We start from the raw sequence: 20970 nt of genomic DNA on the forward strand, positions 1-20970 counted from the left end.
ATCTATCTATCTATCTATCTATCTATCTATCTATCTATCTATCTATCATCTATTTATCCAACCATCCTATTTGTTCTGTCTCTCTGGAGAACCCTAATACAATAATCATGCCCATTTTACTGGTGAGACAACTGAGGCATAGGAAGGCAAAGTGACTTGCCTAAGGTCCCACAGAGGGTTAGAGGCAGAGAAGGAGTATGATCAGAGTCCTATGCACTTGCTCCCTATTCCATATGTAGTCCAGGGAGAAGATGAGAACCTCCGGGGGTAGCAGGCCCACTTCTCCTGTCTGTCCCTCTGGGATGCATGGAAGGGGTAGGGAACTCCTTATGCGCTGGGGGCAAGCGCATTTCCTGGGAACTGGACAGGCTGCCTGGAGAGAAGGTGGGCGGTGAGTCTGGTTGTCTTGCTAGCATCATCCCTGCGTAATAATAATTGTGTAGCGGGTAAGAAACTGCTCTGATGTGCAGACGTTTCCTATTTTCCACTCCTTTATTTTTTTTCTTAGCCCTTTGGTGCAGAAAGTTATTAATCATGCTCTTCAGATCTTAACACAAGACCACAATTGGCCCACGAAAGACCCTCCAAGGCTTTTACTCCTCCATTGCCAATTCCCATTCCCACCGCACCCCCACAGACACCTACTACAATGCACTTGATAAATAGCTGCAAAGATGTATCTTTATAATTTGTGATTTTGTGTGAGTACGTGTTTCCAATTTACATAAGTGGAATTGTGCTACAAATCTTCTACTTCTTTCTTTCTTTCTTTAACCCTAACACTGGTTCTGAGATCTCTTCACAAACTGTGTACATCAAGTTTCCTGTGCACTGTATTTCATGGTGTACATAACCACAGCACTTTTACTTATCTACTCTCCCAGTCATGGACACTGAGATTGCCTCTAGCTTCCCATTACCATAGGCTCACACCTGTCCTCTGGGTGGCAGGCTTTCTGGAATATACAGTAGCACACCAGCTGATGTCCTTTACTGTATCCCCTCGGCTTGTGGACACAGTGGTCAGTTTCCACACAGGCTGACAGTTTCCTGCTTCACGTGCTTGGATCTTTCTGCTTCTCTGCTGGAGATCGAGGCCTTTCTACTGTCTGCATGCAGAATGGACTGGAAGTAGCAGGATTGAGTCCGCCAGTAGCAATCCTCAAAGGGTGAGGGCTGAAAACAATGGAATAAATACTGCGGCTTCCCTTTTCCTCGGAGGGTCCATTTTCAGGTGACTTCTACATGATTCCTTGATCTTCTGAGGGTCCCCAGAACAAATGACCTCTAGCTGCTCATAGGAGTAGCCTTTTTGGAGGTTGGAAGTAGGGTGGGTCAAATTAGGGGACCAGAGTCAAAATTTAAGCGGGGGGCCAGGCGTAGTGGCTCACACCTGTAATCCCAGCACTTTGGGAGGCTGAGGTGGACAGATCACCTGAGCCCAGGAGTTCGAGACCAACCTGGCCAACATAGAGAAACTCTGTCTCTACTAAAAATACAAAAATTAGCTGGGCATGGTGGCGTGTGCCTGTAATCCCAGCTACTCAGGAGGCTGAGGCACAGGAATCACTTGAGCCTGGGAGGCTGCAGTGAGCCGAGATCGTGCCACTGCACTCCAGCCTGGGTGACAGAGCGAGACTCTGTCTCAACAAACAAACAAACAAACAAACAAACAAACAAACAAACATTAAGGAGGTGCTCATTCTGAGTCAGGGAAGCGCTCTAGGTGCCTCCCTCTACTCCCGACTCTGCACCATTTATTGGCTTTTTGCTCTTCCTGGCTTAGTTTTCCCACTCACTTGTGCTTCTGGGAAACAGCTCCCAAATAAGCCACCTGCACCTTTGGCCTCAGGGTATTCTTTTGGGAGAACCCAAACTGAGGATTGCTGGGTCACAGGGCATACCTGTGCTTGTATGGTCTAATCAGTACTGTTCATTAGAACTTTCTGCAATGACAGAAATATTCTGCATCTTTACTGTCCAATGTGGCTGTTGGGTATTTAACATTTGGCAAGTGCAATGCAAGAACTGAATTTTCATTTTATGTCATTTTATTTAAATTGAATTACTATGTGTGGCTAGTGGCTATCATGATGAGCAGCACAGCTCTACATATTCATCCTTGGCTATCCCAAATAGCTGCACCTGCATCCCTCTCTCCAGACGTACTCGAGGGTCCTATATCCTGGCAATACTATAGCCTCCCCAACACTTGGATCTGATTTAGATGATGAGATCCTGGGGCTTGCATCTGAGCCTGCCATAGTAGATGAGATTTTTGAGGCTGAGGAAAAACATGAGTCTATTTTGCATGTGGAAGGAATATAAATAATTTGTGGCCAGCCGGCCGACTGTTAAAACATGTCTTTGGCCTGGCACGACTGTTCATGCCTATAATCCCAGCACTCTGAGAGGCTGAGAAGGGAGGATTGCTTGAGCCCAGGAGTTTGAGCCCAGCCTGGGCAACACAGCAAGACCTCATCTCTACAAATTAAAAAAAAAAAAAAAAAAAAGGGTGGGGGGCTGGGTGTGGTGGCTCACACCTGTAATCCCAGCACTTTGGGAGGCTGAGGCAGTTGGATCACCTGAGGTCAGAAGTTCGAGACCAGCCTGGCCAACAGGGTGAAACCCGGTCTCTATTAAAAATACAAAAAATTAGCCAGGCGTGGTGAGGCTACTTGGGAGGCTGAGACATGAGAGTCGCTTGAACCTGGGAGGTGGAGGTTGCAGTGAACCGAGATCATGCATTCAGCCTGGGTGACAGAGCAACAACAACAACAAAAAAACCCAAACCAAAAAAAAAAATGTTTTCAAAGTCTTTGGCCCTTTCCCCATTAAGGAGTGAGTTTGACCCCTTCCCTTGAGTCTGGGCTGGCCCTAGTGGCTCATGTGTAACCACAGGTGCTGCGTGACTTCCAAGGTGAAGTTAGAAAAGGGTAAGAATCTTTCACTTGGTTCTTTTGAGACTATCACTCTGGGAAGGCTGGGGACCATGCTAGAGGGCTCTGAGAATACTATGCTTCCACTTTCACTTGGCATCAACTGCCAACCATGTGACTTCGCCATCTTGGATGTTACTAACTTTGGATGTTTGTCCCCTCCACATCTCATGTTGAAGTTTAATCCTGGCCGGGTGCAGTGACTCACGCCTATAATCCCAGCACTTTGGGAGACCAAGGCGGGCAGATCACTTGAGATCAGGAGTTCAAGACCAGCCTGGTCAACATGGTGAAATCCTGTCTCTACTAAAAATACAAAAAAATTAGCCAGGCGTGGTGGCACATGCCTGTAGTCCAAGCTACTTGGGAAGCTGAGGCAGACAATCACTTGAACCCAGGAGGTGGAAGCTGCAATGAGCTGGGATCATGCCACTGCACTCCAGCCTGGGTGACAGAGTGAGACTCTGTTTAAAAAAAAAAAGTTTAGGCCGGGCGCGGTGGCTCAAGCCTGTAATCCCAGCACTTTGGGAGGCCGAGACGGGCGGATCACGAGGTCAGGAGATTGAGACCATCCTGGCTAATACGGTGAAACCCCGCGTCTACTAAAAAATACAAAAAACTAGCCAGGCGACGAGGCGGGCGCCTGTAGTCCCAGCTACTCGGGAGGCTGAGGCAGGAGAATGGCGTAAACCCGGGAGGCGGAGCTTGCAGTGAGCTGAGATCCGGCCACTGCACTCCAGCCCGGGCGGCAGAGCAAGACTCCGTCTCAAAAAAAAAAAAAAAAAAAAAAAAGTCTAATCCCCAGTATGGCAGTTTTGGGAGGTGGAGCTTAGTCGGAGGTGTCTGGGTCATGGGGTCAGATCCCTTGTGAATGGTTTGGTGCCATCCTTGAGGTAATGTGTGAGTCCTCACTTTATTAGATTTCTCAAGAGCTGCTTGTTCAAAAGAGCCTGGCACCTTTCATCTCTCTTGCTTCCTATCTTGCCACGCGGTCTCTACGTAGGCAGCTCCCCTTTGCCTTCCATCCTGAGTGGAAGCAGCCTCATGCCCTCGCCAGGAGCAGATGCCCGTGCCATGCATCTTGTACAACCTACAGAACTGTGAGTCAAATAAGCCTCTTTTCATTATAAGCCTCAGGTATCCCTTTATAGCAACACAAATGCCCTAAAACAGATACACAGCCCAGCTTCCAGGTCACCTAAACTATGGTGGGGGCTCTATCACCTCTAATTCACACCCCACCAAGGACCCTACACAGCCATTTTTACTCTACTTCTGTCCTAGGGCCTAAGGAGCAAAGGAATTATACCTGCACACGTAGACAATTTCTTCTTTTATGTACAAATGGGCTTTGTGTGTGTGTGTGTGTCTCGTTATTATTACTATGTAACAAATTACCCAAAACTTATGATTTGGTCACTGTGTAAGGTGATTAGCACCAGAAATGTGTGAACAGAGCTCTGATTACTGCCTCAGCAATGACAAGATTAAAAAAGAAACCAGCATTTCATAATACAATGTCTCAAATGTCCAGGACACAAGAGAAAATAACTTGTTATACTCATCATCTCAAGAACCAGCAAAACCTCAAGCGGAATGGGAAAAGCTAATCCATAGATGCCAACACTAAAATGATACAAATATTGGAATTACTGGACAATATATATTTTAAAAATTAATTTATTGGCTTTTTAAGATATGGGTGAAATCTCACTCTGTTGCTGAGGCTGACCTCAAACTCCTGGCCTCAACTAATCTTCCCTCTTTGGCTTTCTGAGTAACTGGGATTACAGGTGTGAGCCACCATGCCTGGCTCTCTGACAATAATTTTAAAGTAATTGTCATAAAAATGCTTCAACAAACAATCATGAATACTTTTGACACAATCTTTTTTTTGTTTTTGAGACGGAGTCTTGCTCTGGTGCCCAGGCTGGAGTGCAGTGGCGCGATCTCAGCTCACTGCAAGCTCCGCCTCCCGGGTTCATGTCATTCCCCTGCCTCAGCCTCCCGAGTAGCTGGGACTATAGGCGCCTGCCATCATGCCCAGCTAATTTTTTATATTTTTAGTAGAGACGGGGTTTCACTGTGTTAAACAGGATGGTCTCAATCTCCTGACCTCGTGATCTGCCCGCCTCGGCCTCTCAAAGTGCTGGGATTATAGGCATAAGCCACTGTACCCGGCTGACACAAAAATTTTTACTGGAAAGTTTCATCAAATAAATAGTAGATATAAAGAACTGGGTGGAAATTTTAGAAGAGAAAAATATAAGGACTGAAAAATACAAGAACTGAAGTAAAACTCACTGAAAGGGCCAAATAGCAGAATGGAGATGACAGAAGAAAGAATCAGTAAACTTGAAGATAGGTGGATAGAAATTACTCATTCTGAACAACAGAGAGTAAGTAGTAAATAGATTGAAGTATGAACCAAAGATAGAAAGTAGATTTTTAAAAATGAAAAGAGCTCCAGGGAGGTGGAGGTTGCAGTGAGCCAAGATCATGCCACTGTACTCCAGCCTGGGGGACAATGTGAGACCCTGTCTCTAAAAAAAAGAGAAAAGAAAAGAGCTCCAGGGACCTTTAGCACATTAGGTTTTAACACTCACATCACTGAAGTTCCAGAAGAACAGAAAGAAGATAGGGATGGGCATGGTGGCTCACGCCTGTAATTCCAGCACCTGGGGAGGCCAAGGTGGGTGTATTGCTTGAGCTCAGGAATTTGAGACCAGTCTGGGCAACATGGCGAAACCCCATCTCTACCAAAACTACAAAAATTAGCCAGGCATGGTGGCATGTGCCTGTGGTCCCATGGTGCCAGCTACTTGGGAGGCTGAGGTGGGAGGATCACCTGAGCTAGGGAGGTGAGGCTGTGGTGAGCCATGACTGCACTACAACTGGAGTGATGGAGTGAGACTCTATTTCCCCTCACAAAATAAAGATAGCTATATTTTTATAAATCAGGGAGGATAAAGGGACCTAAATTGTAATGTTTCCTTCATTTTATTTGAAGTGATAAAATATTAATACTATTGCATGGTGATGTTATATATATATATATATATATTGTAATTCCAGAGCAACCACTAAAAAACTATGTGAAGAGATATACTGAAAAAAAAAAAAAAAAAAAACTACAGATAAAGGTAAATGAAACACTAAAAAAATGCTTAGTAATCCACAGGAGGGCAAGGAAAAGGAAACAGAAGAACAAAAAACAAAAGGAACAGAAGAAAAATAAGATGGGAGACTTAAGTTCTAATATATCTGTAATTGAATGCAAATGGTTTATATACAGAGATTGGCAGAATATATTTTTAAAAACTGTATACTGTCTACAGGAAACTCATTTCAAATATAATGACATAGGTAGGTTAAAAGCAATGATGGAAGCCAGGCATGGTGGGTCACGTCTGTAATCCCAGCACTTGGGAGGCTGAGGTGGGTGGTTTACTTGAGGTTAGGAGTTCAAGACCAGCCTGGCCAACATGGCGAAACCCCATTTCTATCAAAAATACAAAAATTAGACTGGGCAGGGTGGCTCATGCCTGTAATCCCAGCACTTTGGGACGCCTGGGGAGGGCTGATCACCTGAGGTCAGGGGTTCCAGACCACCCTGGCCAACATGGCAAAACCCTATCTCTACTAAAAGCACAAAAAATTAGCAGGAGTCTGTAATTCCAGCTACTTGGGAGCCTGAGGCAGGGAGAATTGCTTGAACCTGGGAGGTGGAGGTTGCAATGAGTCAAGATTATGCCACTGCACGCCAGCCTAGGCGACAGAGCCAGACTTAGTCTCAAAAAAAAAAAAAAAAAAAAAGCCAAAATGAATGAGGACAAAAATACAACATATAAAAACTCGTGGTTGGACATAGTGGCTCATGTCTGTAATCTCCACAATTTGGGAGGCTGAGGTAGGAGGACCACTTGAGCCCAGGAATTCAAGACCAGCCTGGACAACACAGGGAGACACTGTCTCTACAAAAAATTTAAAAATTAGATGGGTGTGGTGGTGTGCACCTGTAGTCCCAACTACTTGGGAGGCTGAGGAGGGAGAATCACTTGAGCCCAGGAAGTCAAGGCTGCAGTGAGCAGTGATAGCACCACTGCACTCTGGCCTGGGTGATGGAATGAGACACTGTCTCAAAACAAAACAAAACAAAACAAAACAAAAAACAGGAAGAAAAAACCCCCAAAACTTGTGGGATATAACTAAAGCAGTCTTAGAGAGAAGTTTATAGCACTAAATGCTTATATTAAAAATGAAGAAAGGGCTGATGGATATGGCGGCTCATGCCTGTAATCCCAGCACCTTTAGGAGGCTGAGGTGGGTGAATCACTTGAGGTCAGGATTTCAAGACCAGCCTGGCCAACATGGTGAAACCTTGTCTCTACTAAAAATACAAAAATTAGCCGGGTGTGGTGGTGCATACTTGTAACCCCAGCTACCCAGGAGACTGAGGCACGAAAATTGTTTGAACCTGGAAGACAGAGGTTGCAGTGAGCCGAGATGGCGCCACTCCACTCTAGCCTGGATGACAGAGCGAGATTCTGTCTCAAAAAAAAAAAAAAAGAAGGAAAAGTCTCAAATTACTAAACTAAGCATTCACCTCAAGAAACTAGAAAAAGCTAAAGAAACTCAAATCAAGCAGAGGGAAAGAAGTCATAAAGAGGTGAAGAAATCAATTACCCAGAAAACAGAAAACAATAAAGACAAAATCAAAAGCTGGTTCTTTGAAAAGATGAATAAAATTGATAAACTTTTAGCAAGATGGAAGAAGAGAAGAGAGAAGACACAAATGACTACTGTTACTACAGACCTCATGGACATTAAAAGAATAATAAGGAAATACTGTGAATGAGTCTATGCATATAAACTCAACTTAGACAATATGGACAAATTGCTCAAAAACCACAAACTACCAAAGCTCACCTAAGATGAAATAGATATTATGAGTAGTCGTATAACTATTTAAAAAATTTGATCCCTAATTAAAAGGCTCCCAAGAATGAAATCTTTGTGTCCAGATGGTTTCATTATAGAAATCTAGCAAACATTTAAAGAAGAATTGATACCAATTCTTTAGTATCGATTCCAGAAAACAGAAGAGGAAGCAATACTTTTCATTTCATTTTATAAAGTCAGCAGTATCCTGATTCCAAAACCAGACAAAGACAGAATGAAAACAAATAAGGAAAAAAGGAAGCTATAGACCAGTATTTTCCTTTTCTTTTTTTTTTTTCTGAGACAAGGTTTCACTCTGTTACCCAGGCTGGGTGCAGTGGCATGATCACAGGTCTCTGCAGCCTCAACCTCCTGGCCTCAGGTGATCCTCCCACCTCAGCATCCTGAGTAGCTGGGACTACAGGTGCCCACCACCATGCCTAGATAATTTTTGGATATTTTGTAGAGACAAAATTTCGCCATGTTGCCCAGATTAGTCTTGAACACCTGGGCTGAAGCGATCCTCCCGCCTTGGCCTCCTAAAGTGCTAGGGTTACAGGCGTGAGCCACTGTGCCCAGCTTAGACCAGTATTTTTTATGAATGTACATACAGAAAAAAGCAGATCTTATACAGCAATAAAACATACGTAAAAATAAGTATGTTACCATAAGAATTGAACAAGGACTTCAGGAGGCCAAGGTGGGCAAATCATTTGAGGTCAAAAGTTCAAGACCAGCCTGGCCAACATGGAGAAATCCCATCTCTACTAAAAATACAAAAATTAGCTGGGTGTGGTGGCTCATGCCTGTAATCCCAGCTACTCAGGAGGCTGAGGCAGGAGAATTGCTGGAACCCGGGAGGCAGAGGCTGCAGTGAGTCAAGATTGTGTAACTGCACTCCAGCCTGGGCAACAGAGCAAGACTCCATCTCAAAAAAAAAAAAAAAAGAACTGAACAAGGACTCATGCAGACACTTGTAGACCTATATTCACAACACTATTATTCACAAAGATAGAAACAACCCACATGTTCATGAACAGATAAGTGAAAAAACAAAATGTGGTATGTACATACCATGAAATATTATTCATGTAAAAAGGAATGAAATTCTGATACATGCTACTATATGGATGGTCCTTGAAACCATTGTGGCTAAGTGAAGTAAGCCAGACACACAAAAGACAAATCTTTTATGATTCTACTTATAGGAAATATCGAGAACAGGGAAATTCATAGAGGCAGAAAGGAAATTAGAAATTACTTAGGGCTGGGTGAGGAAGGGATATTATTGCTTTACACATACAGGTTTTCTGTTTGGGGTGTTGAAAAAATTTTAAAAACACATAGTGGTGATGGCTGCACACCATTGTGAATGTAATTAATACCACTAAATTGTAAACTTAAACATGGTTAAAATGGCAAATTTTATGTTATATTAGGTTGATGCAAAAGTAATTGTGGATTTTGTCATTAAAAGTAATGGCGGCCGGGCGCGGTGGCTCAAGCCTGTAATCAATCCCAGCACTTTGGGAGGCCGAGACGGGCGGATCACGAGGTCAGGAGATCGAGACCATCCTGGCGAACACGGTGAAACCCCGTCTCTACTAAAAAATGCAAAAAAACTAGCCGGGCGAGGTGGCGGGCGCCTGTAATCCCAGCCACTTGGGAGGCTGAGGCAGGAGAATGGCGTGAACCCGGGAGGCGGAGCTTGCAGTGAGCTGAGATTCGGCTCCTGCACTCCAGCCTGGGCAACAGAGTGAGACTCCGTCTCAAAAAAAAAAAAAAAAAGTAATAGCAAAACCGCAATTACTTTTGCACCACCTTATTACATATTTTACTGCATTTAAAGGTGGAAAACTCAGTCTCACTGGAAGAATGGTTGTCCAAAGTAAATAAAGATGTTTCACATTAAAGAAAAATTATACATCATGACTAAGTGGGATTTATTCCAGGAATGCAAGGTTAGCCAAATATTTTGAAATTTCTCAATGGGATTCATCATATTAACAGGCTAGAAAAGAAAAATCATGCATAAAAAGCATTTGACAAAATCTAACATCCACTCCTGAAAAAAAAAACTTTCAGAAAACTAGAAATTGAAGGAAACTTTCTCAGCCTGATAACAAAATTTATGAAAAACTTTCAGCTAGCCTCAAAGTGGTGAAATACTTGTTGCTTTTCCTCCTAAAATTTTAGTTTCCAAATATTTATTGCTGGTATAAATAAATGTAATTGATTTTGTGCATTCATGTTGTATCCTGTGGCTTTGATCAACTCACTTATTAGTTCTAGGAGTTTTTGTAGTTTCCTGGAGCTTTATATATAATCATGCCATCTACAAATAAGGAGAGTTTTATTTATTCCCTTCTAATCTCTGTGTATTTTCTTTTATTTTTGCCTTATTGCACTGCCTAGGACTTCTGACACTATGCTAGATAAGAGTGATGAGACATCACAGCCATTAGGATGGCTACAACAAAAACAGAAAATAACAAATGCTGACAAGGACATGGAGAAATTGGAACCCTTGTACACTGTTGGTGAAATGTAAAATGATGAAGCCATTATGGAAAACAGTATTCCATAATCACAAGCATGGCAAGGATACTCATTCTCACCCCTCATTATTTCATTATTTTCATTGGGATGAAATACACATAATATAAAATTTACTATCGTAACCATTTTTTTTTTTTTTTTTTTTTGAGACAGAGTTTTCCTCTTGTTGCCCAGGTTGGAGTGCAATGGCATGATCTCAGCTCACTGCAACCTCTGCCTCCCAGGTTCAAGAGATTCTCCTGTCTCAGCCTCCTGAGTAGCTGGGATTACAGGCACGTGCCACCACGCCTTGTTAGTTTTTTGTAATTTTAGTAGATACTGGGTTTTACTACGTTGGTCAGGCTGGCTTCGAACTCCTGACCTCAGGTGATTTGCCCACCTTGGCCTCCCAAAGTGCTGGGATTTACAGGCATGAACCACTGTGCCCGACCTATCATAACCATTTTTAAGTATACAATTCAGTGGCATTAAGTACATTCGCATTGTTGTGCTACCATCAGTACCATCTATCTCCAGAACTCTTTTCATCTTGCAAAACTGGAAGTCTTCACTTATTAAACAATAACTCCCATTCCCCTCTCCTCCAAGCCCCTGGTAACTGCTGTATTACTGTTTCTCTCTAGAATTTCACTACTCTACATGCCTCATATAGGCAGAATCATATATTTGTCCTTTTGTGACTGGCTTATTTCACTTAACACAATGACCTTAAGGTTCACTCATATTGTAGCATGGGTCAGAATTCTTTCTTTTTTTTCTAAGGCTGAATAATGTTCTGTTGCATGTATATATCACTTTTGTCTTATTCATTTATCAGTCAATAGACACTTGGATTGTTTTCACCTTTTAGTTATAGCAAATAATGCTGCTATGAACATGGGTGTACAATTACCTCTTTGAGTCCCTGCTTTCAATTCTTTTGGGTATATACACAGAAGTGGAATTGCTGGATCATATAGTAATCCTGTTTTTAATTTTTTGGGGAACTGCCACACTGTTTTCCATAATGGCTTCATCATTTTACATCTCACCAACAGTGTACAAGGGTTCCAATTTCTCCATGTCCTTGTCAGCATTTGTTATTTTCTGTTTTTGTTGTAGCCATCCTAATGGGTGTGATGTCTCATCACTCTTATTTAGCACAGTGGCAGAGGTCTATAGTCCCAGTTACTTGGGAGGCTGAAGCATGAGAATCACTTGAACCTGGGAGGCAGAGGTTGCAGTGAGCCAAGATTGTGCCACTTCATTCTAGCCTGGGCAACAGAGTGATATTCTGTCTCAAAAATAAAATAAAATTAAATAATAAAAAAAATTAACTCAGAATATATCATAGATCTTAATGTAAAATGTAAGACTGTAAACTTTAAAAACAGAACATAGAAGAAAATCTTTATAACTTAGGGTTAGGCAAAGAGTTCCTAGACTTGATACCAAAAGCACGATTTCTTTTCTTTTTTTTTTTTTTTGAGATGGAGTTTCACTCTGTCACCCAGGCTGGAGTGCAGTGATGCCATCTCGGCTCACTACAACCTCCCAGGTTCAAGTGATTCTCTTGTGCCTCAGTCTCCTGAGCAGCTGGGATTACAGGCACATGCCACCACAGCCAGCTAATTTTTGTATTTTTAGTAGAGGCAGGGTTTCACCATGTTGGCCAGGCTGGTCTCCCAGGTTCAAGTGATTCTCCTGCCTATGCCTCCCAGGTTCAAGGCATAGGTTCTTCAACCTACACCTCCCAGGTTCAAGCGATTCTCCTGCCTCAGCCTCACGAGTAGCTGGGATTACAGGCGCCCACCACAACGCTCAGCTAAATTTTGTATTTTTAGTCGAGACGGGGTTTCGCCATGTTGGCCAGGCTGGTCTGGGACTCCTGACCTCAGGTGATCCACCCGCCTCGGCCTCCCAAAGTGCTGGGATTACAGGTGTGAGCCACTGCGCCCGGCCATTATGGAGCTTTTTCACCTTTCCGATTTGCTTCAAATGCCAAAAAACCATAGAATGGTCGACGTTGAGTTCTTCAGCAACTTCTTGTGTAGTTGTAAGAGGATCAGCTTTGATGATTGTTCTCAGTTGTTGTCAATTTCCTATGGCTGACCACTACCCTCCTCATCTTCAAGGCAAAACTTCTCCTTTCCAAAACTTCTTGAACCACCACTGCACTGTACGTTCATTAGCAGTTCCTGAGCCAAATGTGTTGTTGATATTGTGATTTGTCTCTGCTGCTTTACAACCCATTTTGAACTCAAATAAGAAAATTGCTTGAATTTGCTTTTTGCCTAATATCGTTTCCATAGTCTAAAGTAAATACAAAATAAACAGCAAGCAATAAGTCAATAGCAAAAACAAAAAAACATAAAGCAAGAAATGGACATTAAAATGATGCATACCATAACCACATTTCTTTAAGAATGTATTCCAATATCAAATGACATATCTCAACAATGCAGAAACCACAATTACTTTCAGCAATTAATAGGATTCAACTATTGATACACACAACCTTGATGGATTTTAACCATGTTTTGCTGAGTAGGGAAAAAAGTCAGTCTCAAAAAGTGACATGCTGGTTGGGTGTGGTGGCTCACGCTTGTAATCCCAACACTTTGGGAGGCTAAGGCAGGCAGATCATGAGGTCAGTAGTTCAAGATCAGCCTGGCCAACATGGTGAAACCCCGTCTCTACTAAAAATACAAAAAAATTAGCCAGGTGTGGTGGCACATAATTCCAGCTGCTCGAGAGGCTGAGCTCCAGCTACTCGAGAGGCTGTAATTTCTGTAATTCCAGCTACTCGAGAGGCTGAGGGAGGAGAATCGCTTGAACCAAGGAGGCAGAGGTTGCAGTGAGCCAAGATTGCACCACTGCACTCCAGCCTAGGCAACAGAGCAAGACTCGGTCTCAAAAAAAAAAAAAAAGTGACATGCTATATGATTCCTTTTATGTAACATCCTTGAAATGACAAAATTACAAAGCTGGAGAACAGATTAGTGGTTGTCAAGGGTAAGAGAAGGAGAGGGAGGATATGACTGTAAAGGTGTGACTTGTGCATTTCTTTGTAGTAAGGAAGCAGTTCTGTATTTTGATTGTGGTACTTATACCTGTGATAAACTGTCACTGAATTATACACAAAGACATGCAGAAAGAAATGAGTGCATGCAAAAACTGGTGAAATCCCAGTAAAGTCTGTAGTTGAGTGAATAGTATTATGACAATGTCAGTTTCCTAGTTTTGAGAATTACTATAGTTATGCAAGATGTTACTATTAAGAAAAGCTGAGTGAGGGATACGGGAAACGCTTCTGTGGTATTTTTGCAACTTCTTGTAAGTCTGTAATATTTTATTTATTTTTTTGAGATAGGGTCTTGCTCTATTGCCCAGGCTGGAGTGCAGTGGTGTGATGACAGCTCACTGCAGCCTCCACTTCCTGGGCTCAAGTGATTCTCCTGCCTCAGCCTCTCAGGTGGTTGGGACTACAGGTGTGCCTGGCTAGTATTATTACTATTATTTTTGTAGAGACAGGGGTCTGGCTATGTTGCCTGTGAGCCACTGAGCCTGGCTGGATGCATCTTCTTCTTCTTCTTCTTTTTTTTTTTTTTTTTTGAGATGGAGCCTCACTCTTTTGCCCAGACTGGAGTGCTGTAACACCATCTAGGCTCACTGCAACCTCTGCTTCCCGGGTTTAAGCAATTCCTCTGCCTCAGTCTCCTGAGTAGCTGGGACTACAGGTGCACGCCACCACGCCTGGCTAATTTTTGTATTTTTAGTAGAGATGGGGTTTCACCATATTGGCCAGGCTGGTCTTGAACTCCTGATCTTGTGATCTGCCTGCCTTGGCCTCCCAAAGTGCTGGGATTACAGGTGTGAGCCGCCGCGCCTGGCCGGATACATCTTCTTGATGCTCTGGGTCCTCATCTGTAAAGTGGGACTAACTGTCAGACCTACATCGTAAGGTGGTAGTAAGGATTAAATGGATTAACTTAATTCATTTAATTCCTTGCATAGGAGATGCACCAAATAAACTTTTGCCATTTTGTTATTATAATATTATTTATTATGATGATGATGCTCCATAGGCAGATGTGGGAGGGGCGTGCAGAGAAGGCTGTGTAGGAAATGGAGGTTACAGTGGGGTTGGGATCTGGCTGTGGGATCTGAGGTTTTGCAGGGCAAGCCGGCAGGCCCACTCCACCTGGTCTACCCCCAGCTGCACAGCAGTCAGAGTTTGAACCCAGTGCTTCTTCAACTTTCACATGTGTAGAATTACCTGGAAATATTGTTAAAGTGCACATTTCTTTTCTTTTTTCTTTTTTTTGAGACAGGGTTTCACTACGTAACCCAGGGTGGAGTGCAGTGGCACAATCACTGCTTGCTGCAGACTAGACCTCCCTGGGCTCAGGTGATCCTCCTGCCTCAGCCTCCCGAGTAACTGGGATCACAAGTGCACACCACCACACACGGTTTGTTTGTTTGTTTGTTTGTTTACTTATTGAGATGGGGCTTTACCACGTTGCCCAGGTTGGTCTCAAACTCCTGGGCTCAAGCAATCTCCCTGCCCCCGCCTCCCAAAGTGCTGGGATTACGAGTGTGAGCCACTGTGCCAGCCTAACCTGCACATTTCTGATTTAGCGGGTCTGGGCTAGGGCCTGAGATTCAGCATTTCTAACACTCTGCCAAGGTCACGCCAATGCGGTTGGTTCTGTGGTTTAGCAAGACCCTAGCTGATTCCGATGTGCTTTAAAGTTCAGGAACCACTGATAGAATGTAATGACTAAGACCAATCACATCTCTGGGATTGCAGGCCAGACATCTTTTGAGTTCCCCAGGTGATTATGAAGCAAGCAAGGGTCATGAACCACTGGATTGGCCAATCCCAGCTGATGAAACAAAAGCAAACACACCTCCTGAAATTGGAATGTGCCGCCAGGGCAGGGCTGGGGAAGCTCAGATAGGCTGTGGTCAGGAGACGACAGATGACAGACTGAACTCGAAAGAGAAACAGAAAGGAGGCTAGAGAGCAGAGAGCTTGGAATTCTTCTAGAAACAGATCCCTGACTGGAAAACCCTCAGAACTCATAGAGTGGTGAAAGGAAAGGACATCGCCCTGAGTCACCCCAATTTCCCGGCAGTGGTGAAAGCACTAACGAGTTGGGGGCAGATGTTTTTGAAGCAACTGGGGCATGGCAGAGGTCTTTCTTGGAATCTTAGGGGACACATGTACAGTTTTGCAGGGGCTGCCAGAAGAAAGATGATGGGTTTGGTTGACTTGTCTCAAACACACCCAGTGGGCTGGGCGCGGTGGCTCACACCTGCAATCCTAGCACTTTGAATGGCCGAGGCAGGTGGATCATTTGAGCCCAGGAGTTCAAGACCAGCCTGGCCAACATGGTGAAACCCTGTCTCTACCAAAGATACAAAAATTAGCTGGGCATGGTGGCGCGTGCCTGTAATCCCAGCTGCTCAAGAAGCTGAGGCAGGAGATTGCTTGAACCCAGGAGGTGGAAGTTGCTGTGAGCTGAGATCGTGCCATTGCACTCCAGCCTGGGCAACAGAGCAAGACTCCGTCTTAAACAACAACAACAACAATGACAAACACACCCAGAGGAGACTAAAGTAACTCCATCTGGGATGCTAATCTGCTATCTTAACTTATTATTATTATTATTATTATTATTAATTTTTTTTTTTGCAACAAGGTCTTGCTCTGTCGCTCAGGTTGGAGTGCAGTGGCACGATCGTGGCTCACTGCATCTTGACCTCCCAGGGTCCAGCAATCCTCCCACCTTAGCCTCCTCAGTAACTGGGACTATAGGCATGCACGACCACACCCAGCTAATTTTTAAATTTTTTTGTAGACACAGGGTCTCACTATGTTGCCCAGACTGGTCTTGTACTTGTGGGGTCAAGCAATCCTCCATTCTCGGTCTCTCAAAGAGCTGAGATTCAGGCCCATGTTGACTTCTGATTAACTCCAGTTCTGGGAATGCCTCTAAGATTTCTACTTTCATGTACTTACCAAAAATCCTGCCGTTAGGTCAAGATAACCTTTATGTTATCATAAACACATACTTACCATAAGTCCTGCCTTAAGGCAAATTTCCTATATTGTATGAGCCCTACATTTATGGGGTAACAGTGTGGGGTTTCCACTCTCTTCCTAGGGCCGCCTGAGACAGGGCTTCGTTTTGTGAATTCCTCTTAAACGTTTCCTTCTAAGAAATTGGATTTGTCAGCCGGGTGCAGTGGCTAATACCTCTAATCCTGGCACTTAAGGAGGCCAAGGCGGGTGGATCACCTGAGGTCAGGAGTTTGAGACCAGACTGGCCTCAAACCCCATCTCTACTAAAAGAGATGGTAAAAGAGATGGTAAAACCCCATCTCTACTAAAAATACAAAAATTAGTGGGGCGTCGTGGTGGGCGCCTGTAATCCCAGCTACTCGTGAGGCTGAGGCAGGAGAATTGCTTGAACCCGGGAGGCAGAGTGAGCGGAGATCGTGCCACTGCACTCCAGCCTGGGTGACAGGAGATTCTGTCTCAAAAAAGACGAAGAAGAAGAAAAAAAAGAAACTGGATTTGTCAGCCTCTTTCTCCCTTGGCCTTTGGGGGTAGGTTTGCACAGACCTGCTCACCTTAGAACACATCTCATAATGAATAATGTTGACAGTGACTATATTTCATGAAATGTGCCAAGTACTTTATACCCACAATTATATAGATTCCCCACAACAAATCTCGGCAGTGAGTATTGTTCTCCTTTTCCATTGATGAAATTGAGGCTTCATTGTAACCATCAGGCCATCCTTCTCTCTCTCTCACGCCTGCAGGCACATGTGCACACACGCATACACAATACCACTTCATTTTCCATTCATCAGTAAGTCCCGCTGGCTGTACTTTCAAAGCGTTTCCAAATTCACCCACTTCTCACCCTCCCCATACATCTTGTCTACCTGTCTACTGTCACCTCCTGCCTGGATGATCACAACAGCTTCCTCCTGGTCACCCCCCACTTCCACACCCTCTTTCCCACCTACAGTCAGAGATTACATCCCCGCTCTATTCAAAACCCTCTTGTGGCTCCCATTCTGCTTAGAAAAAAATATCCAACTCCCTGCCTTCCCTTACAAAGCTCTTGGAGGTCTGGACCCGCCCCCTCACAGCTCCACCACACTGGCCTCATTGCTGTTCCTTTCTTTCTTTTTCTGAGACAGGGTCTTGTTCTGTTGCCAAGGCTGGAGTGTAGAGGCATGATCATGGCTCACTGCAGCCTTATCTCCTGGGCTCAAACAAGCCTCCACACTTTAGCATCCTGAGTACTTGGGATGACAGGTGGGTGCCACCATGCCTGGCTAATGTTTTAAAATGTTTTATTTATATTTTTTGTAGAGATGAGGTCTCAGTGTGTTGCCCAGGCTGCTCTCAAACTCCTGGGCTCAAGTGATCCTCCTGCCTCAGTCTCCCAAAGTGCTGGGACTGCAGGTGTGAGCCACTGTGCGTAACCTGCATTGCTGTTTCATGAATGAAGAGCCCATTCCTGGCTGCATAGGTCAGGGCTCTTAGCGCAGAGTCCACACTGGCTAATTTGAGCAGTCAAGGGCATTGGGAAGTTCACAGATGTTCAGTGAGGGCAGAGAGGCAGATTATGAAGCTGTTTTTTTTTTTTGAGACGGAGTCTCGCTCTGTTGCCCAGGCTGGAGTGCAGTGGCCGGATCTCGGCTCACTGCAAGCTCCGCCTCCCGAGTTTACGCCATTCTCCTGCCTCAGCCTCCGGAGTAGCTGGGACTACAGACGCCTGCCATCTCGCCCGGCTAGTTTTTTGTATTTTTTAGTAGAGACGGGGTTTCACCGTGTAGACCAGGATGGTCTTGATCTCCTGACCTCGTGATCCACCCGTCTGGGCCTCCCAAAGTGCTGGGATTACAGGCTTGAGCCACCGCGCCTGGCCTTTATGAAGCTGTTAAAGCAAACTAAACATGGCCTGAGAAGGAGACTCTGTACTTCTATATCTGAGTCCTTGTGGATGAACTGTAACCTAGCTTAACAGGCAGACAAGATTGAAAACCTAATTTAGGAGTATGTGCCTGTAACAATAGCTGAGGGTTCACCAATCCTAGTGGCCATACTTCAACCACTCATAGATTGTTAAGTGTTCGAACTGTTTTCAAATAAGGCAAACGCCAACCTGCAGCCAATCCAGCTGTTTCTATACCAAACTTCCAATTTCTGTACATCACTTCTCTTTTTCCATCTATGAATTTGTTCTGATCACGAGGCAGCGCTGGAGTCTGAATCTTCTGTGATTCTGGGGGCTGCCCAATTCACAAATCATTCATTGCTCAATTGAACTTCTTTAAATTTAATTTGGCTGAACTTTTTCTTTATTTTTTAATTATTATTATTATTTGAGATGGAGCCTTGCTCTGTCACCCAGGCTGGAGTTTAGTGGCACGATCTTGGCTCACTGCAGCCTCCACCTCCCAGGTACAAGAGATTCTCCTGCCTCAGCCTCCCGAGCATTTGGGATTACAGGCACCCGCCACCACGTCCAGCTAGTTTTTGTATTTTTAGTAGAGATGGGGTTTCACCATGTTGGCCAGGCTGGTCTTGAACTTCTGGCCTCCAGTGATCTGCCAGCCTCAGCCTCCCAAAGTGTTGGGATTATAGGTGTGAGCCACTGCCTGGCCAGCTTTCTGTGAATTTCTTCTACAAATTTGCCTATTCTGAATAGTTCATATAAATTGAATCATAATGTGTGGTCTCTTGTACCTGACTTCTTTCACTTGGGATAGTGTTTTATTTTTCTTTTATTTATTTACTTATTTAATTGCTTTTTTTTTTTTTTTTTGAGATGGTGTCTTGCCCTGTCACCCAGACTAGAGTGCAGTGGTGTAATCTCAGTTCACTGCAGCCTCTGCCGCCTGGGTTCCAGTGGTTCTCCTGCCTCAGCCTCCTGAGTAGCTGGGATTACAGGCACGAGTCACCACATCTGGCTAATTTTTGTGTTTTTAGTAGAGATGGGGTTTCACCACATTGGCTAGGCTGGTCTCGAACTCCTGATCTCAGGTGATCCACCCGCCTCGGCCTCCCAAAGTGCTGCTATTATAGGCGGGAGTCACCGCACCTAGCCTTTCTTGCTTTTTTTCTCCTCCCAAATCAGATGTCAGGCATAGAGTTTTCAAGGTCCACCTATGTTGTAGCATGCATTAGTATTTTGTTTGTTTTGGAGTCAGGGATTCATTCTGTCACCCAGGCTGGAGTCAGTGGAACGATCATAGCTCACTGTGGCCTGGAACACCTGGACTCAAGTGATCCTCTTGCCTCAGTCTCTTGAGCAGCTGGGACTCCAGGCATGCACCAACACCTCTGGCTAATTTTTATTTTTGGTAGAGACAGAGTCTCACTATGTTGCCCAGGCTGGTCTCGAACTCCTGGGTTCAAGTGAATCCTCCCACCTTAGCTTTGGAAATAGCTGAGATTACAGGTGTGAGCCACTGTGCCTGGCCTTGTGCAAGTTTTATTTATTTATTTTTATTATTTTATTTTAGATAGAGTCTCTCTCTGTCACCCAGGCTGGAATGCAGTGGCACTATCTTGGCTCACTACAACCTCTGCTTCTCAGGTTCAAGTGATTCTCCTGCCTCAGCCTCCCAAGTAGCTGGGATTACAGGTGCTTGCCACCACGCCAAGCTAATTTTTGTATTTTTAATAGATACGGGGTTTCACCGTGTTGACCAGGCTGGTCTTGAACTCCTTGCCTGTCTGCCTTGGCCTCCCAAAGTGCTGGGATTATAGGCTTGCACCACCGCACCTGGCCGGGCTGTCTATTTATTGAACCGATGACCCACTCTTTGTCCCGTATACCTGTCCTGGTGCTGCTTTGGCCCAAGCTGCACACGGAAGTGAGACTTTGTTTCAAAAAAGCAAAAGAAACCCCAAAAAGAACAAAACAGCCACCCCCCCACAATTGCCAGTGATTTATAATTTCTCAAGATTCTCAGGTGGCCAGGTGGTTCTTCCACTGGTGTTTTCTATCCCACTCACGAGGCTTAAGGCGTCAGCAGAGTTGGTTCTTTCTGGAAGCTGCAGGGGAGATCTCTTTCCTTGCCTTTTTCAGTTTCTGGAGGTGTCCGGCATCCACTGGCCCCTGTTGCCTTCCTGACATGTCTCCAACCTCCTGCTTCTGCAGTTACATCTCCCGCTAATTATGCTGACCCCCTGCCTCCTTCTTAGAAGGATTTTGGTGACAATACTGGGTCCAGGTGGACAACCCAGGATAACATCCCCATCCAAAACTCTTAACTTACATCTGCAGAGTCCCTCGTGCCGTGGAACATAACATATTCCCAGGTCCAGGGATCAGGAACACTCTGGGGACAGGCTTCCGTCTGGCACAAATCCATTACAAATGCAGGCAACACACCACAACAGTGTTAGCAGAACTTGTGACTTTGTCACCAAAAGAAATCACAGACATTTCCTATCACGTTATCTTCCAGCAGGCACCTTGAAATATCATTTATGCTCATCTCTGCTTCCAAG

Source organism: Piliocolobus tephrosceles, chromosome 21 (genome assembly GCF_002776525.5).
Source record: "Piliocolobus tephrosceles isolate RC106 chromosome 21, ASM277652v3, whole genome shotgun sequence".
NCBI classification, from domain to species: domain Eukaryota; kingdom Metazoa; phylum Chordata; class Mammalia; order Primates; family Cercopithecidae; genus Piliocolobus; species Piliocolobus tephrosceles.